A 20,263-nucleotide genomic window follows, 5' to 3' on the forward strand; every position below is an offset into this window, starting at 1 on the left:
CCAGGGACTGCAGTCGCCCTGTCAGTCAAATATCCAAACTATCGATGGATGATCATTCTTACGCTTTATTCTAACATTTATAGCAACACTATTCTAGCATCACGAATTCATGCATTCACCTAATAAAATAGTATTTATAAAGCCTTTCCCCTCAGCCATGATTTGGTTGTAGCGCCAAATAACAGGTATTAGCGTGTTACTACGTAATGCTAAGATTTAACCTTGGCAGTTGGTGTATGTTTGCATGTTAGCATGCCAATGTTAACATGTAGCTCACATACGAAGCTTTAGAACCTGGTTTAGAATTTTTATTATTTATCCTGTAAAATGTTACAAAACCCAAAAAATGTGCAGTTATCGTTTGTCTCATTAGAGACACAGGTCTAACGCACCTGGAATGACAAATTAATACTTTCCGCCGATGCATTGCCGTTGTTTGATGTTGTCAGAGGTTGCTTCAGTCAGCGCTACACAGTTAAAAAAAAATGTTGCAAATTTCAACAGAAACAGAACAGATGTTTTTTCCCCTCATACTGACAAATATATTCAAAATGTCAAGGTACTCTTTTAATTTCTTTTGAAATGCAACTTTTTTCTATGCAACAAATGTGTCTTTTTATTGCCACTGTCACGGCGATGAGCTATTTTGTTGCAAGCTGCTCTTAAATCATATATAAAACATGCAGGGAAAAAGCATTTCCTTCCTTATGTCAGTGTCGCAGTCTTTCATTTCATAAACCCGGGCTAGATTGACAGGCTGACAAACTGCAACAAAGAGTCGCTTGATCCTTTCTCGCTCTCCAAGCTGCACTCGGCTCATTCGAGTCTGCAACTTTACATGCAACTTTTACATTACAAATATCCTCGCCTCCAATCACGTCTTCGAACACGTCATCGCTCTCCTCTCCCTCGGTTCACCTTTCTTTCTTCTGCTAAGCAGCTTTGTGCCTTTCTACCTTAATGTTAATTCACCTGTGATCTTTCCCAGCTCTGCCTCCCTCCCTCCACTCTGTCATTCTCTCCTTTTCCCCTTTGCTCGTATCCCTCCTGCACTTCTTTTGTCCTTGATTACCTAGTAGTGAGCTCCTGGCTGTGTCTCCCTGCCACTGGGTAATGGACTATTTGCATGCAAATCACAGTGCCTGGAAAGATTAGACAGGGTGGAGTGGATGGTGGATGGTGGAGGAAGCAAGGGGGGGGGGGGGGGGCGAGGAGAATGACGAAGGCAAGGAGACAGACAGACTTTAGTGAAGGTGAAAAAAGAGGTGGAAAAGAAGTCAAAGCCAGATGAAAGGCAAGGATGAGTGCGTTCTCCTTTATCGTTCATCTGTCTCGGGTCTAGATTATTGTCTTCATTAAGATGCTATTATTGACAGGTGCTTCTGTGTGTGTTTGCGAGTGCACATCGCTGTGCAGTAAGAGTGTGTGTGATGCTGAAAGAGGAGGAAAGAAAAAGTTTGAACACGGTATTTGCATTTCATGTGCGCCTAACTAGCTTAGCTCCGAACTTGGGGAAGATAGGGCACTGCGGCATCTCTATTTCTGAAAAATTAAAGCAGGAGACCAAAGGTTTTTTTTTTTTGTCTGAGGAGAGAAGCCCGAGCCTCACTGCCTCCTCCCCCCCTTCTCTGACTCCTCCAAATAAATAAGAATTTTTGATTACAGTAATCAGGGCCATTAATAATGCAGACGCTGTGATGATGCAGAGGAGATGAAAGATGGCTCTTCTCAACCTTTCTGTGTTAGGAGCGAGGGGAGATAGCTGCTAGCTAGCCACGCGTGCGAACGCACACACACACACACACACACACACACACACACACACGCACGTCAGCACATACGCATTCAAAAGCAAACTCACCCCAAATTCAGTGGAGACTTGAGACTCAAAACACAGCCTCACAGAAATATACAGTTTTTTTACAGTCAATGATATTTCAGTCCGCGCTGGTTTTACTGCGTAGAACGGGGGTTACATTTGGACCATTTTGAGGCATTGCAGATCGGTAATGCAGCGAGCAGCTCTTTTAATTTTATGTTATTTTACTGAGAGGAATTGTGATTGGAGAGTTGTGAATTGGATTTATAGCATTTGATTGTTCTCTTTAGCACTTTTTTGAATGCACCCCCCCCCCTCTGTCGCTCTCGTTCACACACACACACACACACACACACACACCACGTATAGGCTACCTCACCCTCCCTCAGGGTGAGTTGGCTGCAGGCCAGCAGTGGGGGGGATGAATGCATAAAGAGCTATTGTGGCTGTTGTCGTTAATCAGGCCCGTATGCTCTCTGACAGCAGCGTGTGAGGAAGGAGGACTGTCTCTCCGACGGCCCCTCCGTACACTCGCTGCTCTCCATTAGCTTACGCCAGACAGCCAGACAGTCTCCACTCGCAAAATGCTAAAGTGCAATGGCACACAATATCGAAAGAGAAAGGGGGCAGAGCGAGGGCGGAATGTGGGAGAGAGATGCATCGCACCAGGGTGGTATGAACTGGATGCCCTGCTACCCATCCAGCATCCTGAAATTTGGCGCTGAGCTGTTGGTTAGCAAATGGTGATGGATGAGCGGTTGTAGATGGAGCCTTGTGTGTGTGTGTGTGTTCATCACAGGCCCACACAGACCATGTCAAAGACTGCATCCCCTACAGGTGTAAGCTCTGAACATCTGGCTGGCACATTTCAAACACTCAGAAAGGCATGAGGGTTGGCCCGATTCACAGCGCAGGGCTTTACCACGGTCATTAAACAGCGGAGGTCTAGGGGGGGGCGGGGGGGCCAGGACGACACCGCTACGGCATACACCTGTTCCTCGCATGTCTGCCTGCCCACAAACCTGTGCTCTTCCACTCTGTGATCATGCGCTGCGATGACCACCCATCGGCAACAATAACAGGATTAAAAAGAGCAGACATCTGGAACCAATTCTATCTAGGCTGTAGCAGATCATCGGCAGTGAAAGGAGAACGCCAGTTTACACAGTTAGTATTGCATTTAATGCTAAATTTTGCGATGCATTTTGGGAGTGTTGCCTTGACAGGTTAGCCTGAAAGGTGAAAAGCTGGAGTCACTCAGATATAGCTTATAAAACCCATGTGACAGAGCAGGGGATTTCTTATACCCCTATCAAACTGGACAGAATCCACACCTGCACCAACTGAAATCTGGCAACAAACGTTTGTTTTCCATGGAGGAGGATGCACTTGGCATTCATTACAAAATATTTTGCACTAGCAACAGGTATTTATCAGTTATAGCTCTAATTGTTGGTGCTGGATACCAAACATCCAGGTGTTTTCTGTCCATTTCTTCATTCTGGCAGGACTGATTTTGAAAGAGAGACTGAAAATGTGACCTCTATTTTGTCTCCATTCTCTCTGCCACTCAAAGCGCTGAAGTGGAAAGGTTAAACTAGTACTTTTTAGTGGTTTACACATGTTTAAAAAAATAAATAAATAGTATTTATTCATTTTGGCAACAAGAGGGCTTCATATAGAACTGGTTTAACAGACCTGTGCACACAGTCAGAACTTTTTTTTTTACATGGTCCTTTCTGAAATGTCGTTTTGGCATTTTAGAGGATTAAGATATTTTTAAAGACCAAATGTTTGTGCCTTCTCAAAAGAACCTTGGCCAATCATTATTCCTTCTTGGAATAATTAGCCAGCTGTGGCAAAGTGTGAAAATCAGAAGATCTCCAATCTTATTCTCTGTTGCCAGAAAGGGGAAGGCGTTGCGCTTTCAAAATAGTTAGAAGGGAAATAATGGAAAAGTGAATCTAGTCATGAACGGCAGCCGCAACAAATCCTTACATTAAACCCCTGTTGTTTGACATTAAACAGAGACGAGAAGATTCACCTGCAAGTCCAATACTTAACATTATTCAGTGTTTTTGTTCATACACTTGTTACCACTCCATGCAAATATTATGGCTTCTTGTCTGTCGTAGAACCCAATGTCCCGATTTCTCTCTCTGTTCTGGGTCAGTGTTTCTTTCCACCTGTAGAAAAGGAAATGGAATAAATATCTTTTATAATCAGATGATGAATGTTGCAGTTAAATAAAAATCCTATGATGGTAGTTAAGGCTAAAAAAAAAAAACAATTTACCACATGCTGCTGCAGCATATCAGCATGGTCTTTCAAGATTGTGTTAAAAGTGATGTAACTAACGCAGAGGCCAAGTGGCGAGCCAGTGACAGTAATTAACCAGCGCTACGTCATAATCCAGCACCGTAATACACAGCGCGGAGTTCTAGAAAATGGAATCATGGTATCAGCTTTAACATTCACACCATGGACACTTGCATGTCGGCGCACGTCAACCGGAGCCGACCACGCTGGCGCTGAACGTGATACGCATCGCCAAGTGCAGAATTAGGCTCAGAGGGGAAGGTTCTCCAAACAGCGTCGGTCACGTCACGCTTCAAATGACTGTGGGTGAGTCAGGCTGAGAGGGTCACGCATGGCCGGACTCTCAATGCAAGTGTTCTGCAACTCAACCTGCCCGGAATCGGCTCAGACTGGATGCCCACTCAGTTCACCGCCTGCTTCTCATCTGATGGGGAGTCGCTTTATCTTACAGGAGTCTCTTCTCCGCCACTCGGCGTGAATGCGCCGGTCCAGTCTTCTTCAGTCAGGGACCGCAAGTCGTGTCGCATGTCACCTGATGCCAAGGCTGCCACAGCTGTCGTAGGACAAGGGCACGGGGTCGCCACCTCCTCCATCGCTCTCCTCTCTCATCTCTTTCGACACTTCCCTTTCCCCTCTTCTACCTCACCCTCTCCTCGTTTGCATTTTTTTTTTCTTTTCTACACTGACATGTTTATCAAATCTGCCCATTATGCGCTTTGTTGACCACGCATTGCTTTTTATATCTGATACAAAGCAGACAATGGCTTTGAAAAAAATAATGAAACACACGAGAAGGGAAAAAGGTCTGCACTCGCGCAGAAGGAGTCTAATGGTTTAGTCGCCTTTAAATGTGAGTGTCTAAGAGCAGGCATCAGTCATCAATGTCACTGTTTATTTTTCTGAATTTGTCCTCGTCACTGGCGTATACAGAGGAAGGCAGACGGCTTGTTAAAATAATTACACACTCTGCAGTATGGCCTATCATTTGGCACAAAGGAAATGAACATGTGTCTCAACAAGAGCGCGCCAGGATTGTTTTACAGAGATGTCGGGCGGGGGGATTATATTTTTAGCGCCCCGTCCATGTGTGTAAATATACGGTGACCATATGCACAGCATTTATATATTCATATTGTAATTGTTTAGCGTGCGGGTGTAGGTCCTCCTTATCTTCATCAGCAGATTCATCCATGTCCTTTACATTAAAAAAAAATTTATTTATAAGAAAAAGAGTGGAAGTTTCTCAAATGACTGAGCAAAAATGAAAAAAAAACCAGAGAATTTTAAATCAGGAAATATTCAATCCGACAATGAATGAACACGATTACAAACCTGACCATGTACTTTGGACTATGATACAGTGTCCCCCCCAAAAAAGGCCCCATTTGCTAAGGAAACTTTATTTAAATGCCAACCAGTATGATGGTGTGGCTTAAAATTTTGTTCCAGGAAGCCAGTGGCCAAAACGGCCAGAGGCATAAAAGCAATTCTGGATCCTGCATCGTGTTGCAACTTTTTGAAATATAGGGCTTTAGCTGTGGCTATAGTTCCCTTTGATGGGAGTGAGCTGTGAAGACTATAATCAGTGTCATCTCACACAGCCAGACCTGACACCGCCCACTGTGAGATGCAATATCTTTCCCCCTCGCACGCACACACACACACACACACACAGATGGATGCTGAGTGCCATTTCAGCGAGTGTCCAAGCACACAGGAGTGCAGAGACTGGACAAAGAGATTGCGACTGCACATTCATTGTGTCGAGTGTCTGTTGCTATCCGTGTGGCAGTGGATGTGATTCCCAGCGAAGTGCGTGTGCACGTGTGTGTGTGTGTGTGTGTGTGTGTGTTTATATGTGAATTCCTTGACTTTTACCTGGATATATAGCCTCAGAGCAATTCACAGCCTGCCACTCACTCTCTAGAACTGGCAGTAAGAGTGAGAGGAAGAAGAGGATGGGGTGCTGAAACAGAGAGAGAGAGAGAGAGAGAGAGAGACCAAGCAGCAGGGTAAAGAGGGGGGGGGGGGGGGATTAACAGAAATCGGGAGATGGAGAAGGACAGTGATAGGCGGAGAGGGAGGATAGAGGGAGAGAGGGGGGTACGGAGAGCGGTGGAGGCTGTTTTGTCCCCCGGGTGCAGAGGTTTGGGCAGCCCGCCGGCACAGTTGGCATGCAGCTGGGCACGCTGTCGCTCAGTCCCTACGCCTTCCCTCAGAGAGGCGAGGTCGAAGGGAAAGAGGAGTGTGTGTGTGTGTCTGCTGCCTCATCAGAAAATGCCAACAGTGCTACACCATAACCCTTATCTGTTTATGGGCTCATTGCTCACTCCTGTTGTTGCCCAGGGGGACCATTTGCAGTCACACTTGCATAATGATAATGATTGAGTGACTTGAAGTGGTTGTGAGAGTGCGTGGGCGTCTTTGTGCGTTTGTCCAGACGCTTTAGCCCACGCACATCTTGGATCCATGCCTCCATTCATCTGTCCATCCTTTTATTGTCAGCCCCCCCTCACTCGTGCCACAAATCAAACCCCAGACACTTTGTCTTTTTCCTCTTTTCCTCCTAACTCCTCTCTCCATCCTATTGCCACCCCTCTCCTGCCTCCATCCTCCGAGGTCCAGACACATGAACCTGTGGGCACAACCACAAATTGCTGGGGAAGGGTCCATTTTAACCGTGCGCTGAACAAAAAGGTGATGATTGCGTCACATGCATTGTCAGCTTTTTTTCGCTCCTCCACAAACCAACGCCCCTCCGTCCCATTATTAGCTCACATGCCACATTGGGTGTGCTCATTCTTCATCCTACCCTTTTCTAATTTTACAGGGCTGGGATTGTTTTACACCCAGTGTGTGTGTGCTTTTCTTTTTTCTCTAACACAGTGCGCTCAAGCACCCCCCCAGTTTTATTATTGGTGTATGGAAGAAATGTAATCAGACATATTTGATTAATATATTAAATATATCAGGGGAAAAATAAACTTTCTCAGGGCCCAGAGGACAAACTCAGTTTCATTTTTTTTGTGCATCTTTGTCATGTAAACCGGTGAATGCTTATTGATTCGGAAACTCGGGCCGTCTATGACTATACATTATTCCAAGTTAAGCTGTATCTTAAATAGTTGACCATCATTTAATTTGAGCGACTAAAGTTAAACAACAAAACTGTTCATTCCTAAACAATCTCATGAATGTTTGCATGGCACTCGAAGCAATGATTGTCTTGAGTTTATTTCCCTATTTTGAAAGTTGACATTTCTCTTTACACCACTTTTCTCCTGATCTTTCCTTCGCTTGTCCCTGTTCTTCTATTTTCGTCCGTGAGCTCCTTTCATGTTTCTCGTTCTTCGCGCTATTCGCCCATCTCTCCCTCTCGAAGGGTTTGTCTACATTTTCTCTTCCGTGTGACCGCCTGATTTTTTCCGCCTGTGTCTCATTGTCTCCTCTACCCTGCGCCACCTGTGTCCCATTGTCTCGTTATCGCCCCTTGTAATTTAGACTGATTGCTCCTGCTCCTCGCTGATTTGAGGACTTCTTTGGCGACACCTTCCAGCCTTTTCTTTTGGATTACATGTTTGGATTTTAATCCTCAGTATGCCAAATCTTTTTTGCTTGTTGGATTCTTCATTCTTTGGATCGCTCCTCTTTGGTTACTGACAAACTGCTTCATCCATTTAATGGACGCCTGTCATTTATTTGCAGCTCTCGTTTTGCCTGTTCTGAACACAACCATCACCTGTCAGACTGTAAAATTCCTCAACCGATGTTGTAACGCGCTGCATCCTGGCCGGATTAAATACAGATGTGCACTTGCTGTACAGGTGTCATTAGGCTTCCAAGGAAAGAATTCTTCTCTCATTATGCACTACTCAAGGCAATGTGTCCAAATGCCTGCCAGCACAAAATCAGAGGTCCTGCTCATCCTGCTAACTCACTGTTGAGTAGATGAGTAACAAAATTTAAAGTGTTTAATCACATTACATGCCATTCAAGCATCGCTTCCCACATATGTGTGTGTGTGTGTGTGTGTGTGTGTGCCACGCTACATTCCTGCCATGACCTGGCAGTGAAAAAGCCTTTATGTCTAAATCCCCACCACATAACTTAGACCGGCAGTAAATTAGGCAAAGAAGACCCATTAAAATGGGAAGTGCATGCCAATTTAATAATCGAAACACATGTAAGCCATTAAGACTAGACTTTGAATTCTTCTCGTGTGTGAGCGAAAGACGGGAAACGAGACGGAGAGCAAAAGCCCTGAGATTCTCAGACAGAAAATCTGGCATTTCTCCTCTCACAAATAGAAATCCAAATTCATCAATAGATGGAATAAACCAAAGATAATATAAAAAGAGAGACGCTTTGATTAGTGGGCCAGATGATAGCAGTGTCTGGGGTGTTCATGAACTGAATCTCCGCTCTCGTTGTGTCTTCATGTCTTCAAACACCCCCCGCCCCCCCATTCCACATCTTTCAGATGGTTTGGCTGGGGGTTCTTTGAATTGAGTCCCTATGGCGACAGGCTGGCTTGTGGCCAGAGCAACACTATTTCCTGATGTTGTTTAGAAGTGGCAGGGACCACAGAAGGCCACTTCAGAGCAAAGACTCTCAGCAAGGGCTTTTTCTTTGTGCCTCTCTGACCATCTCTCATCTCTGTCCATTATCACGCCCCATTTTATCTTGTTTTTTGTAGTTGTGAGGACCAAATAAAAGTTTGTTTTATATTTATAAACAATTACTAGGATTTTATTATTGACCATCATTCAAAAAGGAGAAATGTGCTGCATCAGCTTAATCACAATCTTTGCATTTTATAATTACCTCTGCCAATGAGGTTATATTTTTGACGGTGTTTATCTGTCTGTCGGTCTGTCTGTTTGTCTGTCTCTCTGTTAGCCTGTGTCTCTCGCTCTCTGGCTTCTAGATCTGATACAGAATGAGATCAGGAAAAAATATTACATTTTCACATTGAAAACTCAATTTATGGATTCAAATATCAGTTTAAAAATACGCATCAACTCCGATTCACTTTTACTTTTCATGGTTGGTGTATAAAGATACCGAGAACACTCTAGAACATTTTGGTGATGATCCGGATCACCATGTGGACGGTGTAAATCTTAGGAAGGGAATGAGCTGCTTGGAAAAGGTTTGCACTCTCCGAGTGTTTTCTAGTTCCTGTTTTGATCCCCCTCATTAACTTGTGAATCTTCCACACACACACACTACACTACACACATCCCTTGCCTCTACACTCAGGTTTGACTGTTACACAATATCTGAAGTAAAGAGTATTTTATAGATTTAGATTTATGGCACTTTATTGTGCCAGTACTCAGTACTTATAAATTTGACCTTGAATCTATACCGATTTAAATCCTTCTGTTCATTATGTATTTATTGTGTCCTGAGGACAATATTGATGTTCCATTAAAAACATAAAAACATTACAAAATGGTTCTGTGCTCATGGCAACCAGCAAAACACTCAAAAGCAAGTGGAAAGCTTCTGCAAAGACGCGCTTTACAGAGGCTCTTATAGAGTGTTATCTGCAGCAATAGAACCTTGCACTCTAGCAGTCTTTTAGAGACCATAAACCTCCACCCAAATTGTAGACGCTGGAACTTCCGGTGGACCGGTCCGGTTGGATCCACCAAGATGAAGGTGTCCCATGTTGAGAGGACGAGCTGGGACATTTTGACCCGTGTTCACCACATCTCCGTAGCTGTGTGCGATCGGTGTGTCCTTTATTTTGCCTGTATTGACCTTTTATGTGAGAGGATTTACACCACTCAGTGAAAGTCAATACATTATTGATTAACTCTGTGATAATATGTGATAGAATGCTGTCTACTGCATCATGTCCATTGTAGCGTACAACCTCAATGGTTCTCTTTATCATGGGAGGTGACGCATCTCTGCCACATTGCTATCCCAGATGTCTGCCAAAAAGACACATGGGTGTTTTATTGGAATGTGTTCTCCAGAAAAGTTCTGGACAGAGAGAGAGGTCATGGGCGAACAGCTGCGAGGGATGAGCACACACTCTTTCCAGTTTCCGCCAGCTTTTTTGTTCTGTTTTTGTTCTTCGGTTGTCTCTATTTGTTGTTTTTTTTTCTTCTTGCTTTTGTTGTTTTGATGTCACTGATGCTTCTGCACTCATTTTTATCTCTTTCTTATTTTAAAATCCCCCATGCACTCTCTTTGAACGCATCAACAAACATTCACACACATCACAAAACGTCACAGACATCATTTTCTCTTCCTGACCTCATGCACCTCCCCTTCTGTGTCTTCCTTTCTGTGTTAATCTTATCCTCTTTCATGCACACCTTTTCCCAGCCCCTTCTCCATCCCCTCCCGCCTCCACCGTCTTTGTTCCGTGTTGGACGACCTCGCCGCGTCTGCCATGGTCTTATTGATCAGACTTGCAGGAAGGAATTCCCATTCAACCTGCAACGTAGACAAATCTAGCACATGTCCTCAGTGGCAGCAGAGGCCTGAGTCTCGACGTCTTTAACTTCCTTTCACATCCATTAAAGGGAGAAGCAATAAGTCCAAGAACTTCCCTTCTGCTGAGACATGAAGCCCTTATTTGTGTCTGCGTGTGAGTTTCATGTAATGTTTGCAGCCGAATGTCACCCCATGTCACACATTTCCCTATAAATACACTTAGAATATCGTGAGATTCCAAACATAAGCGGTTTAATTTAAAATAAAGAAAACATCCGGCTTTCAGATGCATCTTATGGGAGCCACTTGAGTCGGAAACTTGCATTTTCAGAATGCACACTAAGCAAATATATCCTTCAACATATTTGCTCATCAGTTTTGAATCAGTGCAAGCTGCATCGGACGGTTCACTCATATATGTATCATATTCATTCAGGTCCATACAAGGGCCAAACTACTGTGACATTCGTCAAGAATACGTCTTGCAGTCTGCTGCTGCAGTTTCAAAAAGCATTTTCTACTCAATCAAACTGTATAGTTATTTGCTGTAAGTGGTCGATTACTTGGTTTATCTGTCTTTGCATCGGTTGGAGAAACATTCCAAGCCTCTGACATGATGTGACCTGTTTTTGATGAATGTTAAACCCTCGGATTGACAGTTTGACCCTACATGAAGTCGGTGCATACGGTCAGGTGGACCGCAGGGATTAGAAGCCGACAGCGATGATACGACAGATGCTAAATTCCTAGTAGCAAAATGATAAATGTGCTCTGACAGGATCCCTATAGAACAAAGGGTCATGCGTATGCATGCATTCATTCTCCGTACAGTGTTGGTGTGCATGTTGTCGTGCGCACATTGGAACCACAGGCAGACACAAGGGAGCCTGAGGAGCAGTGAATATTACAGAGGAGTGGACCACAGAGGGACCAGGCCCACAGCCAACAGGCAAGCCCCACTCATAAATCGTCTCCACGTTGACGCCTTTCCTCTGTCGCTCCGTCAGTCTGTCTTTTCTTTGCTTCTTTCAGTCTTTCTTGTCTCACTCCAACCAGTTCTCATTCCCAGGTTCATCGAATGCCAACACTTTTTCCAGCCCTCCCCTCCCTGTGTTTTAGTTGGATCCCCATTTTCCTCTAAGGAAGCAGCGATAAAATTCAAGTACATCCAAAGAGATCCTGAAAGAGCTGTTCGTTTTTATGCTACTGATACAACAGGTTTGCAGCAGGTTTATATATAATATAATATATAAAAGCAGTCGTGTAAAACTTTAATTTTGGTGACATTTGGACGCATCTTTGTTAAATTCGTTAAAATCGAATTGAATTAAAATTCATGAAGTCCTCTTCTTCCATCCGGGACAGAACATGCTCCCCGGCCACAGAGGGAAAGAAAAATGAATTCCACGGGTCTATTTATTTTAGTATAATCATATGCTGGCAATATCAGTCTGAAAAGTTATTACATAGCACTTCCACATCTGTCAACATCTGCCAAAATGTTAGCAACTTCATAACATTAAATAAAGAACTAGATATTACTTTTTTTAGCATTAGAGATACGATAAATGTTTGGTTTTTTTTTACTTCTCGCAAGGTCAAGTTTGTCTTTTTGACTCATTTGAACAAAAACTACAGACTTTTGCAAAACTTGGTGGGAGGGTTGGTCACGTGAGAAGTAGGTACCCTTTATGTTTAGGGTTGGGTTAGTATGTTCCTTAACATTGCATGATATGGATATCTGGACCATTTTTGTCAATAAACCATTTGATAGATTAACATGGATCTGGGAGGCGTCATTTTTGAAATCTCATTTTTATTTGTGTTATTGTTGGAAATTTGGGTCACAGAATCACAATATGAGAACGAATCTGTCATTAGTGCGGTGAAAAAATGAAGAATAATAATTAATTCCCCATGTTCCCCCTGTAAGGTAGCCAACATTGTGTTTACATGCGGTATTAATATAATCACAGGTGAACAAAGTACAGGCGCAAATGCTACAATGATGACTGAGGGTGCGTTTAGATCCACCCCAGACCGTATTCAGGTTGTGTAAGCCACACTTTGTATGACCGCAGTCTTAAAGTAGCGTGCGCGCAAATATATTCTCGTGCCAAATTTAGGGACGAACTTTTCATAACACCAAGAAGAAGCCACAACAACAAACAAAGTAGATTCTTGTACACACAAAACAAGCCGCCTTTCACAATAATGCTAATTGCATGTTTGGGATCTCCTACCTGGCAGTAGAAGTAGTTCTCTGAACTAAGAACTGCAACATCGTATTAAAAAAAATAAAAGCATTTGAGAGTTTTTGAACTTGGCTCAACACCCACGGAAAATTCCGAATCCTTCCGGCCTTCTTGTCAATGTGGCATTAAAATTGGAGGCATCATTTCCTTCTGTCTGAAGTGCAATTGGAGTGACAAGGCAGACATTTAGCAGCTGTTTGAACACACAGATTTCAACATTTACGCTTCCTTGATGAAGGAATCAATCCAATCACAAGTGGTCCCTCATGGCACACGTGTAAACGCGTGGTGACACCAGGTATAAATCACACACTTCCACTCGTGATGGGATCAACCTCGACTGATGTTAGCACCAGACACGCAGCAACAAAAAGACAGAGATCTTTTCAACTGATAAAATGTGTTGTGAGCGGCAGAAATGAGATTGATTTTAATTATAGAGTCTGTAATTACGTTGCTGCTGTTGTTGTCACCGATGCTGACAACAGCCAGCCCTCCTGTCTGCCCATCTTTCCTCTTTGTCTTCCTCTCCAAAAGCCCGTCTCACTGTTAGTCTGCCTGCGTCTCCGCCATGCTATAGCCCTGATTGTATTTACGATGTTCAGCCATGTTTCTCTGAAAGCAACATGCCTTAATCTTTATAATCATGTGTTGTACAGGAATGTTTTTTCTTTTTTTTTTTTTTTGCAGAAGGAACAGATGCAGTGCGACGGCCTTGGAATAACAGCACAAAAAGCAAAATTCCTAGATGCAGTTTACAATCTCCTGCTATAAAATCAGGAGTTAAATTCTGGTTCCTATGAAATATCTGTCCCATCCTGTCCACTTGCTTTGATTGTATTTTTTTTTTATTTTAGCCACATTGCACTTCTTGCCCTTGTGTTTGGTTGACTTTCCATTGAAGCCCTCCAAACCCCCGTCTCTAGGGCAAAACCAGAAAACCCTTTAGGTAATAAATTTTCAATCCAGATATGAATTTTTAATGTAACATTTGAATTGGGGAACTGAATAATTAACTGACAGATTTAATGACGATTAATACATGATAATATATCCTGTGCTTATAATATTTTATTTTTGCTTTTTCAAATGCATGAATCCAATGAAAGTCCGTATCATTTACTTTACATTACTTAACATTAATGAATGAATGAAAAGTTAACAACTTATTTAGGCTATATAATTATTCTAGCGGTGCACTCAAAACAGTCAATAGATTTGTTTGTTTGTTTTAAAGCTCTGGCAAATTATTTCAAAACTGACTCCGGAGCAAGTTTTGAACTTAGAACATTGTACATGATTGTACATTTTTATAAATGCATTCAACAACAGTGTTTTGACAAGGCGTCTATTTGCAAGTTTTTGTTCCCTTGTCTCAACTTGTTTTAAATATTTAACAGCACTTCAATTTAGAATAAACTTATATTTACAGAATCCTTTAAAATTAAACAAGATATTATAGAATATCTTGACTTTCTTGTCACGCAAAAATGTCCGGGAGCAAAAGGGAAGTCCGTCCTTCTGCCTTCTGATCCAGTTTTGTGTTTGACATTGTAAAACGCACTGTGGTGAACTCCACTCTCTGGTGGAGCAGAGGACTTGTGATGCTGCTTATCCCATACACAAGCAACAAAAAACAAAGAATTACAAAGGTCAATTCCTCTCCTTCCTCTCCATCACCCTCAGCGTCTGCATTAAGACTCCGAATTTAATCTCTGCAATGCTCCCACAATCAAGGTCAGAGAGTTACGGCGATGTCGGGGCATGAGGGAAAAGACGGACGAGGACAAGATGAGAGACGTGACAGCGGAAGACGAGAAACTGAGGAGGGGTGAGTCTGGGTGGAGGGAGGGAGTAACGGTGGGGTGGGGGGGTTGAGTAAGGGGACAGAAAGAGACAGAAGGAAAAGGCAGTATTAATATTCGCAGACTCCCAGCACTTCCTAAATATTTTATTACTTCCAGCTGTTTGATGTTAAGGAGACCCACTAGAGAGCCCCCCAACACACACAAACACACACAAACACACACGCATACACTCTAATCAAAATAGATACATGCACGCACTGTCCCGAAAGCGCATGAAAACAAGTAAATACGAGTTCACAAACAAAACGTCACAGCCACAAACTTTCGTCATGTGAACAACATGAAACACCAACACACACACACACACACACACACAGTCTGGCAACACACTGTTGCACAACGACAATCACGCACATGTGCACAGCAGGAAACATGCAATTAACACGTGCATGTTTATAGCCACAAACAAGCAAGCCAAACCACATGCAGCGTGGATCCATACCCATAACACGCAAAAGTAGACATGCATTCAGAAACACGCACGCACGCACACACACACACGCCACCGAGGAGTTGTATCACTTTTATTCATTTATTTATTGGCTTACTTATTTATTTGTGTACTCCTTGGACTCTTTTTGTTTTTATTTGTAAACTGGGTTCCGAGGGGAGAAAGGGAGAACATCTATCTTTTGACAAGAGCGGTCTTTATTCAGTCCGAGCCCATCCCTCGCTCTCTACCTCCATCAGTCTCCCTGTCTCCGTCTGTCCATCAGACGCGCTCTCTGGTTCTCTGTCTCTGCCCGTCAAGCTGACTTTCCTCCAGCTCATCCTCCACGCCAGTCTGCCTCTCCTCCTTTGTGTTTTCCAATGTATCCCCGCCTGACCCAACGTCTCTCATTTGCTCGTTCCCCAGCGACGGATTCTCCTTACTCTGCACCTCTGACGCTGTCTCTTTTTCCAGCGGATGTATTATGAAAATGTTTACTTTTGGAAAATGCTGTGCATCCAGCTTCGTAAATGGGCTTTCAAGCAATTTTTATAAAAGACCTTCATCCGTGCTAACACGGCTAAAACAGTGATAAAATGATGGATTCTCATCTTCGCCAACCTCCGAGAGACGGACAAAGAACAAAACTGCGCACCGCAGCCAACATCTGGGACAAAGTGTGGTTTCATCAATGAAAACAGGCACCAGTCTGAAATCCAGCACTGGTCTGAGTGATAAATCTTTGACTATAAAGCCTATCTGGTGCCAAAGGACTGAACAGCATCTTATAATACTACAGTCTGCGGATTTTATGACTCTGGAAAGTTATCACAGAGACTTTCATAATCATCCTCCAGCTCGCATTACAAAGTAATCAATGAGGAATGTGCACTAGCTTATCCAGCTGAGGTTCGAAGCTTAGATGCATTTATTAGATGACATACAGCACATATTAGTTCAATGCATGGGGATTAGAATTACTGTCACTATTGAACAGCAGCACGGCCAGGATTTATTTGGTTGCCTCTTCGTCCAATTCAGTTGCTGCTTGTGGCCATTAATTCTTGTTTGACTGACTTCTGGCTAAATCGCCAACCGCCTCCCTTTGCAGAATTCCTCCACCCGATTTGTTTCTTTTCTTGTCATGGCTTGTCTTTTTCCAGGACGGTCCGCTTGCTTTTGCTATGGGTTGAGGTCAGGACTTATAGGCAAGGAAGGTCATTCCAGATCATTTACTACTGACAGGTGTCACAGCCTTTTTTTCAACCTTCATCTCAAAGACTTTTGTATTCCGCCAGGAATGTGCGCTTCCATATACAGATGCTGATTCTTTACAGAATTATATTACATTACTTTTATGACAGATTTGTTTTTATTTTTTTTTGCAGGAGTCTTCAGCGGAGGGGATTCTCGTGCAGCTCTACGCTGGTCTGAACACAGCCCTCTAACTTGCCTACGCTTCTTATTCTTTCTCTCGACTCTCCCTGTATCTCTCCTCCTCTGATCCATCTACCCCCCCCCCCCCCCCCCCCCCCCTCCGTGTCCCCGAGCCTGTTAATCAGCAGATTGTTAATGAAGGCCTTAGTTCAAAGACGCAATGAGATCGGAGGCGCAGAGCGCTAGGATGGGGGAGGAGTTTTGGACCAACTGTCTGTTAGTCAAAACATGTCCACTCGTCTGTCTCTTTGCCTGTCTTCTCCTCTGATGTGCATCCCTCAATGAGCTTCCCGTATGGACCACAACACAGCGTTTGCTCTTCGGATTTCTCTTTCATGTTCCATTAAATGTGAGCCAGAAGGAAACATGGACTGCCAGCAAGTGTGAGAGAGATTAATTGCATGTTTCAATAATGGAAATTAATTAGTATTATTAAAACATTAACAGTATCAACGACATGTCATGCAGCATCTTTGAGCGTCTAGAAAAGCGCGATATAAAACCAATGCATTATTATTATTATTATTATTACTATGTATTTTGCTAGGGGCACACAAGTTCTGACATAAACTGGTAAACTGATGTCTCAAAATGCTTCGCTTTGAATCTTCTTCCTCTTCAGTACTGTATATAAACATAAAGATGGTTTTATTGATATCGTTTCATGTTTATTCCCTCTTATAGTCAGCATTGCCAGCATGAAATTGTTTCCCTGAAATGTTTTTTTTTTCTTTTACTATTTTTCCAGTACGGTACACAACCAGCAGCTTCCCTGAAAGACAGTAGCACAAGATGGAAACGGTCAGGTCAAAAGCGCTAACGAGTCAAAGCCTTCCCCTCGCTTTCCATTCTCCTGGTGGATGCAGACACAAAAGTGAAAATGTATAAAGAGAAAAATTTAATAGCGATGGTGAAGATGTCCCGTGGCTCCTGAAAAAAACCATGGCAGTGCTCTCCAGCCTTGGCCCCAATTTGAGATGCTGACAGGAAACAGCGAGGGGAGAGAGAGAGAGAAAGAAGGCAGAGAGTTTTTGCTGAGAGGAGAGCGTGAGCTCTCAAACCACAAGCCGACGCCACCCTTTTCAACAGCGCCACATTTCCCCAAAATGTATCAGACGTAGCACGATTGATAAATGGCAGCGGATTCTCTGATAAATAGGGATCCGTTTTTCTCTTTTGAGAATAGATGCCTGCTGGAGTCATTTCCAGCAAATCAATGAGATACAACTAAAAGTAATTGGCTGAGACCAACAAGCTTAACCTCGTAGACATGAATGCACACGTACACATGCCTCAACCACACAGGGCAGCCACTAACATCAAAAGAAAATCATTTCTGCTACATGATTTTTTTGTTGTTGTCATTTTCAGATCTTTGTCCGAGTTCTAAATTTACCTGAATAAAACAATCTGAGCGGTTAAAATCCTTCACTGGTGGAGATGATGCAACTGGAACTCCCTGTCTGGTAACACGACTGCATGGCTGAAGGGTTCTTTGGACCTGGGCCTGGGCTTTTTAAAGTCCATCCATTAGCAACAGGGTAATGTCCTCACTTTCGACTGATACAAATGAATACTAAATAGCAACAGGTATGAATTTCACACACTCTCAAAGCTCTATATCTTGAAAGTTGGACTATCTACTGACTTGCGTTTAGATATTTTTTTTTGCTCAGAGAAGGTAAGTAACTTTCTGTAGCTTCAAATGTATGGCTTTACACGCTTTACCACATGGGAGCTGTCTGTTGTTAACCTTTTGGCTCTAGAAGCTCCAACACAGAAGAGCAGCGTGAAGCTACACTCCATCTATCTTGAAATATGCTCGGTTGGTCTGAGAGTTTGAGACGTATACAGAACTAACAAGCTCTCTGGTTGAACTCTCACAAGACAGAGATGAGGAAAGTGAGGAAAAACCTAACAGCGGGCGTCCACCTTACGCTCAGATCTACAGGGTGCATTAGTGTGTGCGCATGCATCTATTTATGGTCATGTGTGTGTGTGGATGTTTGTGTATCTTTTCTCCAGCAGGACCCCCAGCTCAAAACCGCAACCCACTCTCCCTCCCCATGTCTCTCTCTTTCTTTCTCCATCTCTCCACCCCCTCTCTCATTAAAAACTTCAGGCCCTGGCTTCTAATTAAATCCCACTTGAAAAGTCTTAAAGTCAGCCTCAGATTGATTCTATTTGCATTTCTGAACAGAGAACATTGCCTAAAAGGATTAATAAATTGGACGGGAAAATGCCTCCTCTCTGTGCCACGCCGTCAGAGCTTGTAAGACTACATCCAAAGAGAACCCCCCCCCCCAACAAAAGTCTATCCAACATATGCTCTCTCTCTCTCTCTCTCCCTCTTGCACGTCCCTCCCAGGATGCCAGCAGAGATGAGAAGTGTGTATCAGAACTCGATGTGTGCGTCTGTGTGCATGCGTGTCCTCGTGTGCAGAGCGAGCTCGGAGTCCTCCGAGGCACAGTCAGAAAGGAGCACACGCAATTTCACGCTCACTGTGTGTACACGTACATGCGTGCGTGTGCGTGTGTGTGTGTGTGTGTGTGTGTGTGTGTGTGTGTGTGTATGTCTGGGAGAGGGGCGACTTTGTTGGAGCTTGCCAGAGTGCTGAAAGTGACAAGGAGGCACAGTGGGAACAGATCCTTGTTGTACTGTCTATGGGTAGAACAGACCGTGGTGGTGGAGCCATGCCATTGGCTAGTGGACACCTACAGCAACTTGTTATGAAGTCCCAAAAACACATTGCCAGCTAAAAGTGTCAGGATCATTTAGCGCAATAAAATGAAAAGAACAAGTAAGACAATTCAAAGAGAATAAAAACTGATGCCGCTGCCAAAATAAATGAACACACGTTAGGATGTGGGTTTTTTTTTAACATTTGCATTGATGTTATGGGTTTCAAAATTTTGCTTTGTGTTATATGTAGCTGTGAAACCCTTCCAAAAAGATGAGAAGGTATTAACTCTGAAATATCTTATAACAGCTGTCAAAGGTATTTAGATCTGTAGATGAAATGGATTTCTTTAAATGTTCTGCATATCTGGACTCTCAGGTGTTTTCAGGGAATCTCAGTCCTCAAAAACAAGAAATTAGACCCAACTTATGTAGTTTTTCTTGTTTGTAATACCTTTATCCAATTGTTAGTTTTTATCGTTTAGTTACAGATGCATTTTCTTTGTCATTTCCTTCTTTTAGTTTGTGAATTTGTTTTTATTTTTAATCTTGGTTTTCTTGCTCCATATATAAACTCTTAATAAAATTATTGACACCCAAGGACTTACTTCTCTCTCCTTGGTGAAAATAGTCTTTGTTTTGTTAGTTGATTTTGCTAAACCTTGGGAAAGTATGCTTTATATTAGAGTGGTTTGTTGGGTGGGGCGTGTTGGCTGTCATTATTTGCCTGTCAAACTTACTTGCATAATGGCTGAAGGACTTTAATAGACTGTTGATAGCTCAGTGGTTTGAATTCTAATAATGATGATTGAAACATTAATGAGAACCACATAGACACCCTGACAGACAGGCAGACCATAGACAGTAGGCATGGCTTCACTGCAAATCACCCGCTTTGCTTTTAGTTTCAGTAGCACAGTAACACTATAATATAATTAGTGCTCAAATGCATCTGAAACGTAAATGAAAAGGAAACACACCATGAATTTTACAAAATGA

This window comes from Brachionichthys hirsutus, chromosome 3 (assembly GCF_040956055.1).
Source record: "Brachionichthys hirsutus isolate HB-005 chromosome 3, CSIRO-AGI_Bhir_v1, whole genome shotgun sequence".
Lineage (NCBI taxonomy): Eukaryota > Metazoa > Chordata > Actinopteri > Lophiiformes > Brachionichthyidae > Brachionichthys > Brachionichthys hirsutus.